At 42.5% G+C, this 18,619-nt stretch overlaps 1 protein-coding gene and 1 long non-coding RNA gene across 3 annotated transcripts in view; one reads left to right on the forward strand and one right to left on the reverse strand.

The window, feature by feature from the left end:
* LOC142198279 (uncharacterized) overlaps positions 1 to 5,091 on the reverse strand; it is a 57,400-nt gene extending 52,309 nt beyond the window's left edge. The window contains exons 1-2 of the long non-coding RNA XR_012715348.1: positions 5,016 to 5,091; positions 2,165 to 2,305 (exon numbers count right to left, since the gene is read on the reverse strand). This is a non-coding gene — a long non-coding RNA (uncharacterized LOC142198279). The remainder of the gene's footprint in view (positions 1 to 2,164; positions 2,306 to 5,015) is intronic.
* Positions 2,691 to 18,619, forward strand: part of GHR (growth hormone receptor) — a 241,065-nt gene continuing 225,136 nt past the window's right edge. For both annotated transcript variants that reach the window (XM_075268937.1, XM_075268946.1), the window contains exon 1: positions 2,691 to 2,959. The gene's annotated coding sequence lies outside the window, so the exon portion shown is untranslated. The remainder of the gene's footprint in view (positions 2,960 to 18,619) is intronic.

The following is an 18,619-nucleotide window of genomic DNA, read 5'->3' on the forward strand; positions in this document are numbered from 1 at the left end:
TGGGGAAGCAGTGGTAGTATCTGCTACAGGGCCCCAGGAGGCCCCTGATGTTTTCTTTTCTTTTTTTTAATAGGCCGTTAACTGCTGGAGTAACCCCAGAGGTTAACAGGTCCTATTTACTTACCAATCCCTGTTCCTGCTCATGGGAAGCGGAGGCCGCTGTGATCAGGAGTGGGGATCGGTAAGTGAGGCCATGAACCCCACAGACACTGCTATCATTAGTATAACAATCAGAGGGCTAGGAGAGGTGAGAGAATGTAAAAAAAACACTGTTACTTACCTCTCCTGTGCTTCAAAAGGCTTCGGGCCTATTTGGTGATTTCCCAGATGTCAAGTGGGCCGGTCCTGTGCCATTATGTGTCGTGACGCAGGCCCGGCTCACATGACGTCTGGTCCATCATTGAACATGGCTGAAATCAGCGGCAAGTGCGCCGAAGCCCTGGAGAGGTAAGTAACAGTGTTTTTTATGTTTGTATCTTCCCCTGGGTCTCCAATCATTATACTCTGGGGTCTGTGTGCAGGGGCCACCATGGGGCATAATACTGTGTGCAGGGGCCACTATGTGGCATAATACTGTGTGCAGGGGCCACTATGGGGCATAATACTGTGTGCAGGGGCCACTATGGAGCATAATAGTGTGTGCAGGGGCCACTATGGGGCATAATACTGTGTGCAGGGGCCACTATGGGGCATAATACTGTGTGCAGGGGACACTATGGGACATAATACTGTGTGCAGGGGCCACTATGGGGCATAATACTGTGTGCAGGGGCCACTATGGGGCATAATACTGTGTGCAGGGGCCACTATGGAGCATAATAGTGTGTGCAGGGGCCACTATGGGGCGTAATACTGTGTGCAGGGGCCACTATGGGGCATAATACTGTGTGCAGGGGCCACTATGGGGCATAATAGTGTGTGCAGGGGCCACTATGGAGCATAATAGTGTGTGCAGGGGCCACTATGGGGCATAATACTGTGTGCAGGGGCCACTATGGGGCATAATACTGTGTGCAGGGGCCACTATGGGGCATAATACTGTGTGCAGGGGCCACTATGGAGCATAATAGTGTGTGCAGGGGCCACTATGGGGCATAATACTGTGTGCAGGGGCCACTATGGGGCATAATACTGTGTGCAGGGGCCACTATGGGGCATAATACTGTGTGCAGGGGCCACTATGGAGCATAATAGTGTGTGCAGGGGCCACTATGGGGCATAATACTGTGTGCAGGGGCCACTATGGGGGATAATACTGTGTGCAGGGAGCACTATGGGGCATAATACTGTGTGCAGGGGCCACTATGGGACATAATACTGTGTGCATGGGCCACTATGGGGCATAATACTGTGTGCATGGGCCACTATGGGGCATAATACTGTGTGCAGGGGCCACTAAGGGACATAATACTGTGTGCAGGGGCTACTATGGGGCATAACACTGTGTGCAGGGGCCACTATGGGGGATAATACTGTGTGCAGGGGGGGGGGGGGGTTCATGTCAAATATTTGCTTTGGGGCCCAGCCATTCCTAGTTACGCCACTGGGAGGGGGGGGGGGGTCATATTCCATTTGATGGACCAGAAAAAGGGAGTTGTATATGGTGTGGGGGCCAGAAAAAGGAGGCCATGTATTGTGTGGGGGCCAAATAAGGGGATTTTTTGATTTGCTAATGGGGTGGTATCTCCTAATTAGGGGGACCCATCATACAAACAAAGATAGCTGGGTGGGTATTTTTTATTTTTTTATTTAATTTTTTTCGGGGCGGGACATCTTTCTATAGTTCGCCTTAGGGTAAGTTCACAAGTAGTTTTTTGGTCAGGATTTTGAGGCCGTATCCGCTTCAAAATCCTGACCAAAAAGATGGCTCCTATTGAAATCAGTGGAGCCACTCAGCGAGATGCTCGAGGCGACCCGGCCTGAAGACACTCCCTCCTCTGGACTAGGCCCACTCATTGGGGCTAATCCGGAGCAGAGTGCGCACCTGGATGCCGATGCAGTGCACCGGCTTTCAGTCGCGGCTACTTGGTTTTTGGATCAGAACCTGAGGTGGCCTCCAAAAAACCCCATCTGAACTTACCCTTAGGCATCAGAGAGGCCAAGTTCCCCCCTGTTCCAGTGGCATTTTAGCAATACTTTAAAAAAAAATTAAATAGGCCGTTACCTGCTTACGGGACGCAGAGTCGGCGTTGTTGTCTTCCAAAGGAACTCCCCTACATGTGTGACTGCTGAGTCCGATTACCGACTTCAACGGACGGGATCCAGGACGTTGCAACCGACGACGAATTTCAAGAAGAGGAGGACACTGGAGCAGGGAACAGGGGAGTAGGATTTTTTTTAAAAAATATTTTACTTGCCCAGACAACCACTTTAGTCTTTTCCATAATCATTGAATCCCTTATGTTGCTCTCTTTATATGTGACCATAGTTATGTGCTCCTATATACCCTATAACACCTTCACATTGACAGGTAAGGAAACAGTATGCATGCAATTTCTTCTACTGTCTCATTTTCTGAAGAGAAAACCAAAAGTACAAAGTCATGTCATGTCATATATATAAATCCATTCGTAAAAGTCAATATCCCTGTTATTGTAGACTCTTCCAGGGTGTAGTACCCAATACTTTCCTCTAGAGGGAGCCTGGAAGTTCCCAGCAAAGTGACACGCACCAGGCTCCAGCTCCCCACTAGTACAGGGCAGCAGCCAGCGCTGGCGAGAAGGAGCCCTGAAGCCTCACCCGGATCCCCGGAACCTGTATGACAAGAGTGACCTGGATCTGATCTGTGCCCCTGCCAGCCCCAGCCTGAGGGGGTGCAGCCCCAGCTGCAGGGAGAAGCCCCCTGTGACAGCTGACACCAGGGGGAGAGGAGCTTGTTGATCAGTCAGAGCTGCCCTGCAAAGCCACTCATTTCTATTGGAGCCAATAAGTCAGCTGCAGGAGCCCTGCTGTGTACATGGTATGTAGTCTCAGGGGCAGGATGGGGTTAGGGGAGGCTGGCATGGGGGCATGTAATAGGGGGGCACAGGGACCTGCACTGATCCCTATGCAGTGCATGCTGGTGGGATGTTCTGTGCAGTGAGTACAGGGCAGGGGGCTGTGCTGTGTATTGCTGCAGCCTGGGGTGGACACTCACTTAGCTGTGGAGTTAAATCCCCTGCCTGTAAAACTTTCCTGGGGCACCAGCAAAGCTTGTAAGTGCAGAGGGCAAAGGAGGCATCAGTGCCAAAGTCTCCAAGTAGTCGGCAAACTTTTCTGTGACTTGTTATAGTGTATCTGTATGGGCTGTCTGCCAGGTGTAGTAAAGAAGTGCAATTATATTATTACTATTTAATATTAATATATAACATGTAATCATATTGTTTATAATCATAGAATGCAAAATTATTTATATTTTATTGTATTATTTGTATTTATTAAGTATATAGCACCTACCTATACTGTAGCACGGATTGTATATAGATTGTATCGCATCACATCTGATATCCATCTATCTATCTATCTATCTATCTATCTATCTATCTATCTATCTATCTATCTATCTATCTATCTATCTATCCATCCATCCATCCATCCATCCATCCATCCATCCATCCATCTATCTGTGTGTGTTTGGGCTTGTTTCACTGGCAGTCATGTAGTCAATCGGTAATATATTGGAAAATCGGAGAACCCCACAAAATCCTGAAAAATACTAGAACAGAATCATGAGGTTTCTATATTGCAACTTCTGTCTTATATGTATCAATATAAAATATATATTAATTTAAATAAAGATATATATATAGAGAGAGAGAGAGAGATAATATGTGTGTGAATGCATGTGTATATAAAATATAACAATATATATATATATATATATATATATATATATATATATATATGTGTGTGAATGCATGTGTATATAAAATATAATAATATATAATATATATATATATATATATATATATATATATATATATATATATATATATATAGATGTATATATTGATATATCATACATATATATATATATATATATATATATATATATATATATATATATATACATATATTAATTAATATGATCAAACCATCTTATTTATCATAACTGGGCTTCTATGGGATTTCCTCATTTACTTATTTGCCTTGCACTTGCACAATATTTTTTTGCTGCTTTATTGCGTCTTATAAAAAAAAATAAAAAAAAAAGTTTTTTTAAAAAAATATTTTGTTTTTGATCATAGAGATGATTTCCTTGAAAACATATATAGATGACGTGTCTGACTCTTGCACGTCTGTTACATCAGTTGTCAGATCCATCCACATAGAGTTGTGAGCGGTCTGGATATGGCAGCGTGTACAGTGGTACCACCACATACAATCTGTGCACACGCGCTGCGGGCATGTATACAGTACATTTCCTATGCAGTGACCACAGGGGAAATGTAATATTAAGTGCGTGTTATACTGGACGGGATGGAGCTGCCAGCTCTGAGGGGGGTACCCTGGTTACGTCTTGTCTGTATGGCCCCTTGTACACGACATAGAACTGGATTGACTCAGTTCGGCTCAGGTTTTATGTGGTTTAAACCCCCTTCATGTAGCATAGATGACAACCAATCAGCTGAGCCCTGATTGGCCATGTGACCTTCCAATGCCGCCATGGACCGCTTGGCACTTACGCACCTGGTGAGGCGACCTGGTACCCTGCAGTAGAAGGGCTAGATTCACATGTACAGGATTTTGATGCACTTTTGAAACCCACACTAGAAGCGGATTCACAAAAGAGAACCACTATACTATCTGTCCCCTTTTTATGATTCCCCCCCCCCCAAAAAAAATGCATTAAAAACCTGATCAAAACATGCATGTGTGATTATATCCTAAGAAAAGCTTGCAGAGCAATTCTCTGGTTGCCAAGTCAAAGTCCTGCCTAAGTAGACAAAATTGACATGCAGGAGTCTGGGAAAGTTGGGTAAAGAATCTCATGGTTTAGTATGGCTATTAGATCTCAGTCTCCACGCTTCCCTTACCTATAGATTAGATGATACACATGACGTCCCTGTGTCACTATGTTATACGTTTTGGCGTCTGCCGGGACCGGTGTCATATGTAGCAGAGCTGCAGGGCTCAGGTTAATACTGTATTTATGCTGATGGGTGCACTCTGTTCTTGGCTGCTCCCCCAAATTGTCCTGGCACCTGATAACTTCCAGGTTGGAGTAAAAGTCATGTTATATATAAAGATGTAGCAGAGCTAAGTTTACCATGTAAGTGTCTAAGATCCACGTGTGTTGAGTGTTATCCTCGTCCGTGTATGTTGTGTGCTGACTGTCCTGAGCACTACGGCAGGAGACGGACTCTCAGTATTACAGATATCTATGAGGTTAGGAGTCCCTGCTGTGTCCTGTATGGTGTCACTATGGGACAGTATATAACAGAGTAGTCCGTATCCCATCATAGTGTACCAGCCGGTATATCCAGGGCACGTCTGAGTATTAGCCCTAGTATACAGTATATTTAATATACAGAGCTCTGCGGTCTGGATGTCTGCACACGCTTACACACAGACAGACACATACAAAGGGGTTAAAGGGATCTTCCAGAATTAGGCAACTTTTTTCCAAAAACACATTGTCACACCTGTACATGGTGCTGCACCCCAGCAGTCACGTTTCTAACCTCATAAATCCTCACATTTTGCAAATTGACAGATCGTTCCAAGTGACAGACTCGGCTCTGCTGCTGCACGACTGACCAGCTCAGCTCAGCTACAAGTGTAAGCGTCATCGGACCTGATTTTGTCATATAAGTCTTCTCATCTAGTGATATATAAGTGACCTGTGAGGACTGTATTCTATTCTGTAATTCTGTAATATCAGTCTGCGCCATTGAGTATATTGTATGTCTCTAGGGCTGACGTACTTATTGGGGGACACCTGTGACTAAGGTACTTATGGGTGAATATGGTGAGGGGTCTCATAGGGGGGAACATCTGTGCTAGCACTAAGATACTTATGGGGTCATCGGTAACTGAGTCTCAATTGGGGCACAGCTATGGCTGAAGAGCTTATGAGTCAACATCACAGATGTACAGATACATAACCCCGCACCATGGCCCTATATTATACCTCCACATATTATACCTCCATTATAAGATGGCAGTGCTACGGGCAGCAGTACGTAGAGTCCTACGGGTCTATCATGTGGACCCATATAGGGCCGCATCCTTTAAGATGACAACCGTCAACTCTTCTGATAATTACCAGTAATTCATTAATTGACAACATTACTTGGGATCTAAATTAATGTGACAAATCAATGTAAGCCATAGGGATGTTGTTTCCTCCAGCACCCTAAGAACCATTGACAAGCTCGAATCGATAGCGAACGCCAATTATTCTCATTGTGTCAAACAAATCATTGATCGTTCTTTCCAATCCTAATAATAATGGGGCAGAATCCAGAAGTTCCCATAACTGTATCATGTAATCCGTCCATTTCTTGTATTTATGCCCCATATATTCTACTGTACAAGGTTATCATATATGCCAAGGAATTATTTACACCCATTTTATTTAGGGTGACATTCTAGTCCTGCAGGGGTATCGTATGAGATAGTATAAGCCTCTACTACACTAAGGACACCGCAATGCAGATTTGCACAATACAGATCCATATTATACCTGTGTACATGAAACCTAAGATGTCATATATTGTTACGCAATACGTCGCCTCCTATGGGAGCGCTAATGGAGGTTATTTTTAGTTGTTACCTAGTTTTTCAAGAAACAAACATAAATGAGGATCTAGAGAAATAATCTTATAAGACTTGGGGAACACCCAATACGTTCTATTGATAGGACAAAAAAGTGACAACTTCTTGAGATTTGATCCCCATGTAGTCCCCCTACTCAGTAATAGTGTCAGACTATTTTCAGCCTTCCAAAAAACGGTCAATATCCAGGAATTTACAGGGAGAAAGGGAAAGGAGGCGAACAGTGTAATGCCCCCTTGGAGACCCCGCACAGTAAATATTCCCTTAGGCTCCATTCCCACGGAGTAACGCGCCGCGCATTCCATTGATTTCCTCCTATTGATTTCAATGTGTAACGCCCGTAAGCTGGCACCCATTGAAGTGAATGGGATCTGTTTTGAGCGCTCACACTCTGACACATGTATACGTATCTGAATGCACGGTGCGTTACGGAGCCTTAGTGGACCTACACAGTATAATTCCCCCTTAGAGGGTCCACACAGTTCAATACTCCTTTAGTGATCTCTACACAGTAGAGTGCCCTTTGTGTCCTTCACACAGTAAAATGCACCGTCAGTGGCCCAGACACAGTATAATACCCCCTTAGTGGCTCACACAGAGCATAATGCCTCCTAGTGGCCCCTATAGTATAATGCTTCCTTAGTGACCTTAAACATTTTAAGAGCCCCTTAGTAGATCCACATAGTACAATATACTCTTAGTGGCCTCTGCACAATAAAATGCCCTCTTTGTATCCCTCACACAGTATATTGCACCCTTAGGAGCCCACATAAGGTTTGATATCCCCTTAGAGAACTGCATACAGCATAATGCACCATTAGCATCCCACACATAGTATAATGCCCCTTAGTGGCCCCAGCAGTATAATGCTTCCTTAGTGTCCTCACACCGTATACTTCTCCCTTAGTGGCCTCTGAAGAGTAAAATGTACCTTGTGTCCTTCACACAGCATAATTCACCCGTACTGGCCCACACACAGTGTGGTATCACTATAGAGCTCCGGACACAGTATAATGCACCCTTAGCAGTCCACACCCAGTATAATGCACCCTTAGCAGTCCACACCCAGTATAATGCACCCTTAGCAGTCCACAAGCAGTATAATGCCCCCTTAGTAGCCCCCACAGTATAATGCACCCTTAGCAGTCCACACCCAGTATAATGCACCCTTAGCAGTCCACACCCAGTATAATGTACCCTTAGCAGTCCACACCCAGTATAATGCACCCTTAGCAGTCCACACACTGTATATTGCACCCTTAGTGGCCCCCACAGTATAATGCTTTCTTATTGGTATTACACAGTATTAGATTTCCTTAGTGGCCCCACACCACATAACGCTCTGTTAGTGCCCCCTCTACAGTAACATGCCCCCTTAGTTCCCCCCACACAATATTATGCCCTCTTAGTGTTCCCTACACTGTACCATAAAATGTCGGAGCAGGAACAGCACTGAGTCCAAAATCCAGGACTACCACTTGTGTATGTCCGTGGTTATTATGAGCCATTATACTAAATGGTATCATTTCTGGTATCCGCCATGTAATAGTTTGGTTTAGTTGTTAAATATGGATGAAATAGAATTTCTAGCAGTGGGATATGTTGGATTGTCATAGAAAGCGCTTGTCTTCGGAGTGAGTCTCTGGGTACGGTGCGTGCTTGTGGCTCGCCTGAGAATTCGCATGTGAAAATGATATATAATTACAGGTAATTAGTCTCCCGAGGCCGATAAACTTTTCCTCTAATCTTTGGTGTGTGTCTTCCTATACTTGGTGTACTGTCACCTGGCTTGTATTGAGCGTATGAACTAAGCGATGACAGCTGCTCACAGTAATGTAAGATGAGCATAGGGTGCACTGGGGCCTACAAGCATTGCCAGGACTACAATCTTCATGGTTTTTGTTTTTTTAATGTAGATGGTGAGCCCCATATAGGGATCACAATGTACAATTTTCCCTATCAGTATGTCTTTGGAGTAAGGGAGTAAATTCACGCAAACACGGGAAGAACGTACAAACTCCTTGCAGATGTTGTCCTTGGCAGGATTCAAGCCCAGGACTCCAGCACTGCAAGGACTCCTTTTCTTGCCTTTGCCCTTGGCTCAGCATATATTGAGAGGTGTGGTGTGAGATAAACAGCTTTTAAAAATAACATGATTTTGTGACAGTCTGTATGCGGCCACCCAGTGGTTGTGTTATGCATTGCAGCCTGTCAAGGATTTTGGAAGCTTGTCAAAATATTGTATTACATAGACAGTATTCTTCTGTACCTCTGTATAGAACAGCACAGCAGACAGGTGAAAAACAAGGCATAGCCACATATACAGCAAGAGAGAAGCCAAAAGCAGGGGAGCAGCTATTAGTACAGCACTATGGAAATAATGGTGATATAAGGTAGCAGGCACTATTGGGCCCAGAAGGGGGGTCTCAAGGCCTTTACTTTGTGAGAAGACCCCGGTATTATATATGGTAAGTGGAGGTTCTGATATAGAAATGCTGTATGTACAAATAGCATATTATATTATATTATATTATCTATAGCTGTGTATGTGTAGATAACATATTTTATTATAGTTACGTATGCGTGGATAACTATTATATTATATTATATTATCATCATAGCTATTTATATGAGGATAGTTATTATACTATATTATAGCTGTGTATGTGTGGATAGCTATATTATATCATATTATTATAGCCATGTATATGCAGATAGCATATTATATTATATATCTGTGTATGTGTGGATACCTGTAATATAATATTATTATATCATATTATTATAGCCATGTACATGCAGATAGCATATTATATTATTATATCTGTGTATGTGTGGATGGCTATTATATTATTATAGCCATGTATATGCAGATAGCATATTATATTATATTATTATTGCTGTGTATGTGTGGATGGCTATTACATTATTATATTATATTATTACTAGCTTTTACCCGCGACTTCGTCTGCGGTGATTTGAGAATTGGGTGGACACAGACGTGTGAAACTGTAAAAGTGCTTTAAAAAGTTTGGTGGGCTAGCAAATGTGATGTGATGTGTTATATTGTGTATGTAGTGATACAGACAATGTGATGTGTTGTATCGTGTATGTAGTGATACAGACAATGTGATGTGTTGTATCGTGTATGTAGTGATACAGACAATGTGATGTGTTGTATCGTGTATGTAGTGATACAGACAATGTGATGTGTTGTATCGTGTATGTAGTGATACAGACAATGTGATGTGTTTTAAGTGATACAGACAGTGGAAAGCTATATGTAAATGTGAGTGAGTAGAGTGAGGGCTACTCCTGAGGTGACAGTATGGAGTGTGCAGGCAGGTTGAGGCAGGAAATGTGTGAGTGTGTAGTAGTGATACAGACAATGTGATGTGTTGTAGTGATACAGACAATGTGATGTGTTATATTGTGTATGTAGTGATACAGACAATGTGATCTGTTATATAGTGGAAAGCTTTATGTAAATGTGAGAAGAGTGAGGGCTACTCCTGAGGTGACAGTAAGGAGTGTGCAGGCAGGTTGAGGCAGGAATTGCCAGGCAGTGTGTGTGAGTCTATAGCTGGAGCTAGGAGTCCTGCTTTTGTGAGTCTCCTGCTAGGAAGCCATGTTGTTTAGTGGCACCAAAAGTAGCCTGTGACTCAATCCTAAGGGAAAACTATGTTTGTGGAAAATTGCACGCAAATCCGTCCAGGCGTTTTAGCGTGATTGAGGAACAAACATCCAAACTCACAAACATCCAAACACACAAACTTTCACACTTATAATATTAGTAGGATGGCAATGTATGTGTGCATAGCTATCATATTAGTATAGCTATGTATATGCAGATAACATGTTATTGTAGCTGGGTATGTGCAGATAGTTATTGTATTATATATATTGTATTATATTATATATTGTATTATTGTATATTTATATATTTGGATAGCTATTATATTGTATTATTGTAGAGGATAGCTATTATATTAATATAACTATGAATATGCAGATAACATTATATTATTGTAGTTGTTTATGTGCCGATAGCTATTATATTATTGTAACTGTGTATGTAGATAACATATATTATATTATATTTTATATTATATTATATTCCATTATTATATCTGTGTATGCGCAGGCAGACATAAGTAGGCTCATGTTGTATGTCTTTCCAGGCTAGCAGTAGTAGGAGCGCTCGTCTCGGTAGCTAGGTGCCCACTGCACGATCTTGGCTCGCACTTTCCATAAATATCGTGTTCGTAGATCTTTTTATTGCTTCATATAAGCTCTTCCAGGCGAGCTGACCTCGTGCAAAGCTCCATCTTTCAGTAAATCTTAGCTCGCTTCTCTTCAAGGAGTGTTTTTTTTCCTGAAGTGAACACTGGTGAGTGTGAGAGTCTGTATTTTCCAGTTGCACTTATCTTGAAATCTATCTTGACAGGTTGCAGAGTTTTTCTAAGACGTCTTGTGTTTCGTGTAAGCACAAAGCTTTTCTGTTTGCATTGACTTATAGGTGCTTTAGCCTTGTTAGTGCTGAAGTTCCAGGTCTTACCCAGGAACCTAATACATGGAGCGCCTACAGAAATGAGCCTTGTCATGGATCATCATTGCTGTAACCCCCTCCCTACTCAGTCATGGAGTCGTAGTCTGCGACTACAATTCTATATTCTACAATTATCAATATTATAGAATTAATTAGATGTATAGATTGCTACATATTAACCTTCATTGATTTGTTCATGAATTAGAGGAGCTTTGCTACTGCTCCCTGACCCTGACCATGGATGTCAGAGTTGGTGGTCTGGTCTGCCGATTCCACAGCCCCGGTTATGGACGCCAGGGTCTATAGTCTTGGAGAACACAATACTATTCCTTTTGAAGATTGATAGGTGGCTACACCAGTCTTCTAGAGAGTAAGGAAGTGCAGCATTGTCACTCATTTCCTGCAGCTCCTGTTGCTAAGCAATGGATTGAACATTCCTGTAGCATTGAAAAAAAAAATTCACCCCTGAAGGACACAGTATTTTTTAATTTTTTTTTAAGCACTTATTCCCTATTACTTACGTTTTTGGCAGACCATCAAAGAGACTGCGTGAGGGCAGCTGGAAAAAAAGACATCTTAATAAGGTCCAATGACATAACTTACCTAATCGGCGCTGTCACCCTGAACATTTTAGTGTTTTGCTTATCCAAATCTGTTCAGCCATTCCAAAGATATAAGCCCTTTTAGGTATACTAATTGGGTGGTAATGCTATGGTTCCTCTGGGGCGGGGTCTGTGTGTGCTGTAAGTTATACAATGTTACCGCCCCCTAGGAATCTGCATCAACAATAAAAGGGCTTATATCTTTGGAGTGGCTGAACTAATTTGGATAAACAAAACACCAAAATGCTCAGGGTAATGCCGCCGATCAGATGACGTGTGTCATTAGGCTTCTCAGACTTGGTGAGAAGAATGACATTGTGAGAATTAGGTAATGAAGTGGGAAGCAAACACCATAATGGGGGACCTATTTTGATGTTTGTTAAATGCCTTTATGTATGTCATTAGCTACATTGTTTGGGATCTGACTAGCTTGTTGACTCTTTCCCGTATAACAGAACAGTGAATGCAGTGCCATACTAAACTGGTGAGTTACAGGTTGTTATACTGTACATGTATTTACAGATATACTATATGTATGTATGTGTGCGTGTACATTTTCTCTTATATCTGATACCGTGTATGTTATACCCTTTTCTGTATCCCATTTAGTCCTAGTCCAGTTCTGAAATCTAAGGTTTGCTTGTAATGTCATCAGCCCATGTCAGCGCCCCACAAAATAACATAATATAGTCAATGTATAAACTTTGCTTTGGCAGCGCTGCAAAAATCTGCTGTAATGCGATAAAACACTTTCACATAGCTATAGTTTCCTGTCTGCAGCTATAGGACGGATTCTCATGTCCTGGACTCAAACAAGTGGTTGGACCTCCACAAATTCCACTAACTAAACCATATTTAGAACCTTTAGATAGTGCAAGCTTCCTTTTGCAGAATTCTGTGACCCAGCTTTATTATACGCCTGAATTACATATACGGTACAATGTTATGGATAGAAATGGCAGTGGATGAAATATTGCCAAACACACCTAAGCTACCTGAATATCTGGGAGGCAGCCTGGATTCTGTAGGCTTTTTTACTTTGTGCCATTTTTAGTACAGTGTTGATATATGCATACAGTAATTGCCAACTGTGCCAAATTCGGTGGACAATTTCTAATTCTCAGAAACAGTTTGGGTATGTCTGATTACAAAAAGTGGGGGGGTTGTCACTTAATTTAGCATTGGGCTTGGCAATCCAAGATTGGCTCGGACAGGGCTTAAAGAGGAACTTTCACAACTGTCTACATGTCTGGCTCTTTACAGCTGCTTCTCTACTGATTCTGGCCCCGTTGGAATTTTTTCTCTAGCCCCCACCATTCCTGAGCAATCAGTGTCGTTATTGCGCCTGACATCCTATCTAGGTTCTGTACAGTCAGAGGCGGTGTCAGGTAGGAGCAGACAAGGGGTGTGATTCTGAGCTCTGTCACTGGCTGCCTCTGATTGGAGCTCTGAATCACACCCCCTGCCTGACACCGCCCACCTGAAATTTCAGTGCTGAAGTAGCACATCAGGCACCAAAACTAACTGTACTTGTTGCTTGGGAATGGCGGGGGCAAAAGAAAAAATTCCAACTGTGCTGGAATCAGTGGAGTGGCACCTATCAACAAATTATAAGAACTTGAATTGGTGGAGGTGGTGAAAGGTCCTCTTTGAACATCCTGTAACATGGGCTTGCAGCAGATTGTGGACCCACTGTACTACTAGACCAATTTGGATTAGGATTTCCCCTAAAATGCCCTGGTCTTCTTTACCCTTTAAATTCCTTATGGGGATCTGGATTTCACTATATGAAATGTATGTTGATCCATTATGGTGACCACCTAGAAACAGATATAACATGATGGCAGGGAATGCTCTTTAAAGAGTAAGGCGCATTATGGAGACTTTAAAGTGCATATCAAAGGGGACCCAATGGGAAATCTGCTAGTGTTGTCGAGTAAAAACCTTGACATGAGTTATGCAGACAGCTTGGTATTCAGCCAAGGTAATTATGTGTGGAAGATATGTCAGGATTATGTGTATTTCATGGTCTTGTAATCTGTAATGGCCTGTAATTACGAGGACTCTTGTGACATCATATGGTATGTGTGATATGATATGTGTGATGTGTGTTGTCCATTTCTATCATCTGATCTAGTTTGGAACCATCCATTATATCATTCCTATCAAGACCCGCAGAATTCTTCTTCAGGGGCCATTCACATGGTCGAAAGTAAAGAGGAATGTTGAGGTGGTCTTCAGCCTCAGGTTCCTTTCCACTTTCCATCGTTGTGGGGCCCGACCTTAAATGTGAACTAGGATGATTTCCAGGGACAAATCTTTTGGGGAGCAGTACTCCATATATCTAACTAAAAGCTCAATTGTCTAGTCTTTACCTGGATAAACTACGGTAGAACTTTTTGGATTCTAAATAGAGATGAGCGAGTAGTTAAATATTTGATATTCGTTTCGAGTAGCCCCTCAATATTCGACTACTTGAGTCGAATATTGAATCCTATTATACTCTATGGGGGGAAAATGCTCATTTCAGGGGTAGGCAACATTCGATCAAATTATACTTACCAAGTCCACGAGTGAGGGTCGGGCTGGATTCTCCGAGAAGTCTTCTCCTTGCAGCGTCCCCGTGGCGTCTTCCGGCTCTGAATTCACTCTGCCAGGCATCGGGCCTGGGCAGAGCCGACTGCGCATGCCCGCACTACAAGAAAATGGTCGCTTACAGTCAAAGCAGCCATTTTCTTGTAGCGCGGGCATGGGCAGTCAGCTCTGCCCAGGCCCGATGCCTGGCAGAGTGAATTCAGAGCCAGAAGACGCCGCGGGGAAGCTGCACGGAGAAGACTTCTAAAGGTAGGAGAAGAACCAGCGTTGATTGGCCGACTGTATAGCATTCGGCCAATCAACGCTGGTTCTGCATCAAATTTTTCCATTCGAATAGCGAGTGGTACTCGATCGAGTACGAGTATTTCGAATACCGTAGTATTCGATCGAATACCTACTCGATCGAATACTACTCGCTTATCTCTAATTCTAACCTGTAATATAGCAAAAGGGTTTGCAGTGGTTTTGGTTACGGTTGTCCACCATTCTAAGACACAAAGTGAAGTTAAAAGTTGGTACATTTTTAAGACATAGGGTTGGGCGTAGACAGTGGACGTAGGGGTGTAGCTATAGGAGGTGTAGAGGTATCAGTTGTTACTGGGCCCTAAACCTGAAGGGGCACTGATGGTAATAGTCAAGTACAGTGATATAGACTTTGAGTGGAATAGATGGGTGTAGGATAAAACTTCTAGCTATAGTACGGAAGATCTGTTGGGGTTCGAGCACTAAGATCCCCATCAATCTATCCTTTGCCATCTACCCAGTGGACACTTGATAAATGCTTCTTTCCGGAATACTCCTTTCGTTAACTAATCTCTTTGAAAGAAAATATCTGACGGTCAACTTTTGGCTCTAGTTCAGGCCCTAGAGAGAATGAACTATCGTATCCTGGTTCTAATCCATGGGTCTGTATCAGCAATGTATTACGCCTAGAGAGATTTGGTGTTTTTTTTTTAAGTGATGTAAATCCTGAACTAATCTTTTTCCTAAACCCATCGTAAAACGAAATGGAAGTTTCAAAGATGTATCGGCAAAACCGTAAAAACTGTAAATCTGGAAGACATGAGAAGATAATTCGCTAATTTTATTATGTCTTTCCAGCTTTGGACTATTGGAGTTCGACGATTTCCTATAAAACTAAACAGTGCACTATAGTATAAAGCTTCAGGCTAAGGAAAACCCAAGAGATTAGCAACTCATCTGTCAGGGCTCGTTTAGGATGCTGTAAAAATTCCAAAAATTTCACCTCTTTCGCCAACGTCAAAGATGGACCTGACCCCAATAAGAAGAAATTTTAAAAAATCATAGCGATGTCTACACAAAATTCTACACAAGAGCCTTGGGGACATACAAAAGTCCATAGATTGCAGTAGGTGACCTTCCTCGAATAAACTTTTTGGGGAAGAATCCAGGTTACGGGTGCTTTCACTTGTAGCGAACGACACCATCGCTTTGATGCGCAGCCAGATACCACTTGGAAAAACATTTTACCAAGAATTGTTGCGGTTTTGCAATGCTATTGTTGGCCCCGAAACTTGTACAGGTGAAGCAAGTGCTTTCAACTTGTTTCACCCGTGTAAGCGAAGGTAATATTTGCGTAAGACCACAAGTTATGCCCTGTGGTTCCAGTCTGGCTAGAGATCTAATCTGATATATTTCCCTATTATAGAGTGTCATCGTACGGCTTCTACCTTTATATATGGAAGCACTAGTTTATAATGTGGAAGTGTAATAATCCACAAAAAGGTAGTGGCAATTCAGTTGTCTAAGCCCGGATGGTAGATTTGTGACTCAATAGTAGAGATGGGCGAACCTCTAAAGATTCGTTTCAGGTTGAATAAGTTGACCTCAAACTGGAGGAGGAGGTGTGGAAACGGTTATACTCATCTTCCGTCACCTCTTCTGGGTTTCTTTGTAGCATGTGATCTTCTTCTACCGTCTACCGCCCAACCCGTGCTCTCCGCTCACTCAATGACCTAACACTTACATCCGCTATTATCAGAACCTCCCACGCTCGTATACAAGACTTCTCCCGAGCTGCACCACTTCTCTGGAATGCTCTACCCAGGACAATAAGATTAACTCCCAACTTCTACAGTTTCAAACGCAAACTAAAGACATATCTTTTCAGACAAGCCTATCACAATTCCTAATGCTAACCCTTCCGTTCTTGTGCCTTTTCAGCCTAACATAGTTGTCCAAGCTCTATCCACATGTTAAAGGACACGACTAGTGACGGCTCACAAAGTTTTGTTTGTGTAATGACTGTAACCTCTATTACAAAATTGTCTGAACACTGTATAAGCAATACCGCCCCTGCTACCTCTTGTGTCACCCCCTCTACCTCATAGATTGTAAGCTCTTTTGAGCAGGGCCCTCAGTCCCATTGTGTGAAATGACGTTCTTTGTTATGTATGTCTGTATCTGAACCCTATAAATTGTACAGTGCTGCGGAATATGTTGGCGCTATATAAATAAAATGTATTATTATTATTATTCTTCTGGCCTCCTGTGTGACATCATGTTCTCTGTGGTCACCACTAAGACCCGTGATTGGGCTTCAATGGACACATGGGGCTTGCTGAGGTCATGATGTCACACAGGAGGCCGGAAGTGAACCTATAAGGATGCCCAGAAGAGGTGCGAAAACTGAAGAGACCCCTGAGTATAATTATTTCACAATCGGTCAACAAACCCCAAAAGTTTTTGGAAACTTTTGGAAAATTTGGTTCCATCCCATCTAGTTCATTCATCACTACTCTTCATCTGTATTAAAATTATTCAAGTGTTCCTACTATTTAACAAAAAAACATATCTGTTACATGTCTATGTGACAAGACATTATATGACTTGGCCCGGCAGTCAAGTCCCAAAGTAGTGATGTCACTATAGTCAATATGTCACCGCAACGGCCTAAGATTGAGAAGCTCCCTTATGTAATACCCTACACGCAAGCGTGTAAACCAGGGCAATGATGAACCCATAGACTGGTAGAGTGGCTCTATGGACCAAACTTTTTGCTACAGTTGGCATCAAGTGTAATGGACTGGAAAACATATTGTACAAGAAATTATTGGGCATCTACTGTGTATTCTGGTGCCCATACTCCTTTTTACAGACGGTAGTAATGCAGCGTGCCCAATTTCCAGTTCTAAAGCGAAAAATAAGGTTCAATGAATTTGTAAAAAAATTTTTTCAAGAAATTTTTTTTAAAAAAGCAAAAGTCAATGTTGTCTAATTCTGTACCAAATCAGTATTAATGAAATTATCCTCTATTGTTCCGTTCTTTGGGTTTTGCTATGGAAATCTAAAAATGGAGCAAATACGATATGTATTGTGTTTCTAAACTAGAACCATTGACCTCTATGACCCAAACATGGAACATAAATTTTATGGAACGTGTAATTTTTTTCTCTGCAGATAATTACCAGTTCCTTATTATGGGTCAGATTATTATCTTGTATGTGATATCCTCGTCTCTTTCTGTGTAAGGAATAAGGAAATTATAGTTGGGTTTGTAACAAGTATCAGACCATAGAAAGTTACTGCATTCGTGGTCGTAACTATTTGCAAATTGATCACCACCACTAAGATGGTTAAAGAAAATCTTTAAGACTCTGGAAAATTGTTAAAGGGATCCTATCATTCAGATACAATTTTTCTAAGTACCATGTCAGAATAGCCTTAAGAAAGGCTATTTGTCTCCTACCTTTCGTCGTCTTCTCCGCGCCGCCGTTCGCCTACAATCCCGGGTTTTCTCGGTATGCAAATTAGCTCTCTCGCAGCACTGGGGGTGGGCCCCAGTGCTCAGACAGCACTGGGGACGCCCCAATGTTGCAAGAGAACTCTCTTCAGCGCCGCCTCCATCTTCATCAGGAACAGCCTCTTCATTCTCTTCTTCCGGCGGTGTCTTCTTACTTCTAGGCCTCAGGCAGAGCAAACTGCGCATGCCCACAGGCCCCGAGAAAATGGCCGCTTACAATACTATGCAAGCAGCCATTTTCTCGTGACCTGTGGGCATGCGCAGTCTGCTCTGCCCAAGGCCGGAGGCCTTAGAAGTTAGAAGAAGAGGCTGAAGATGACACTGCTGAGGAAGAGGAAGTGGCGCTGGAGA

Source organism: Leptodactylus fuscus, chromosome 1 (genome assembly GCF_031893055.1).
Source record: "Leptodactylus fuscus isolate aLepFus1 chromosome 1, aLepFus1.hap2, whole genome shotgun sequence".
In the NCBI taxonomy this organism is placed as follows: Eukaryota; Metazoa; Chordata; class Amphibia; order Anura; family Leptodactylidae; genus Leptodactylus; species Leptodactylus fuscus.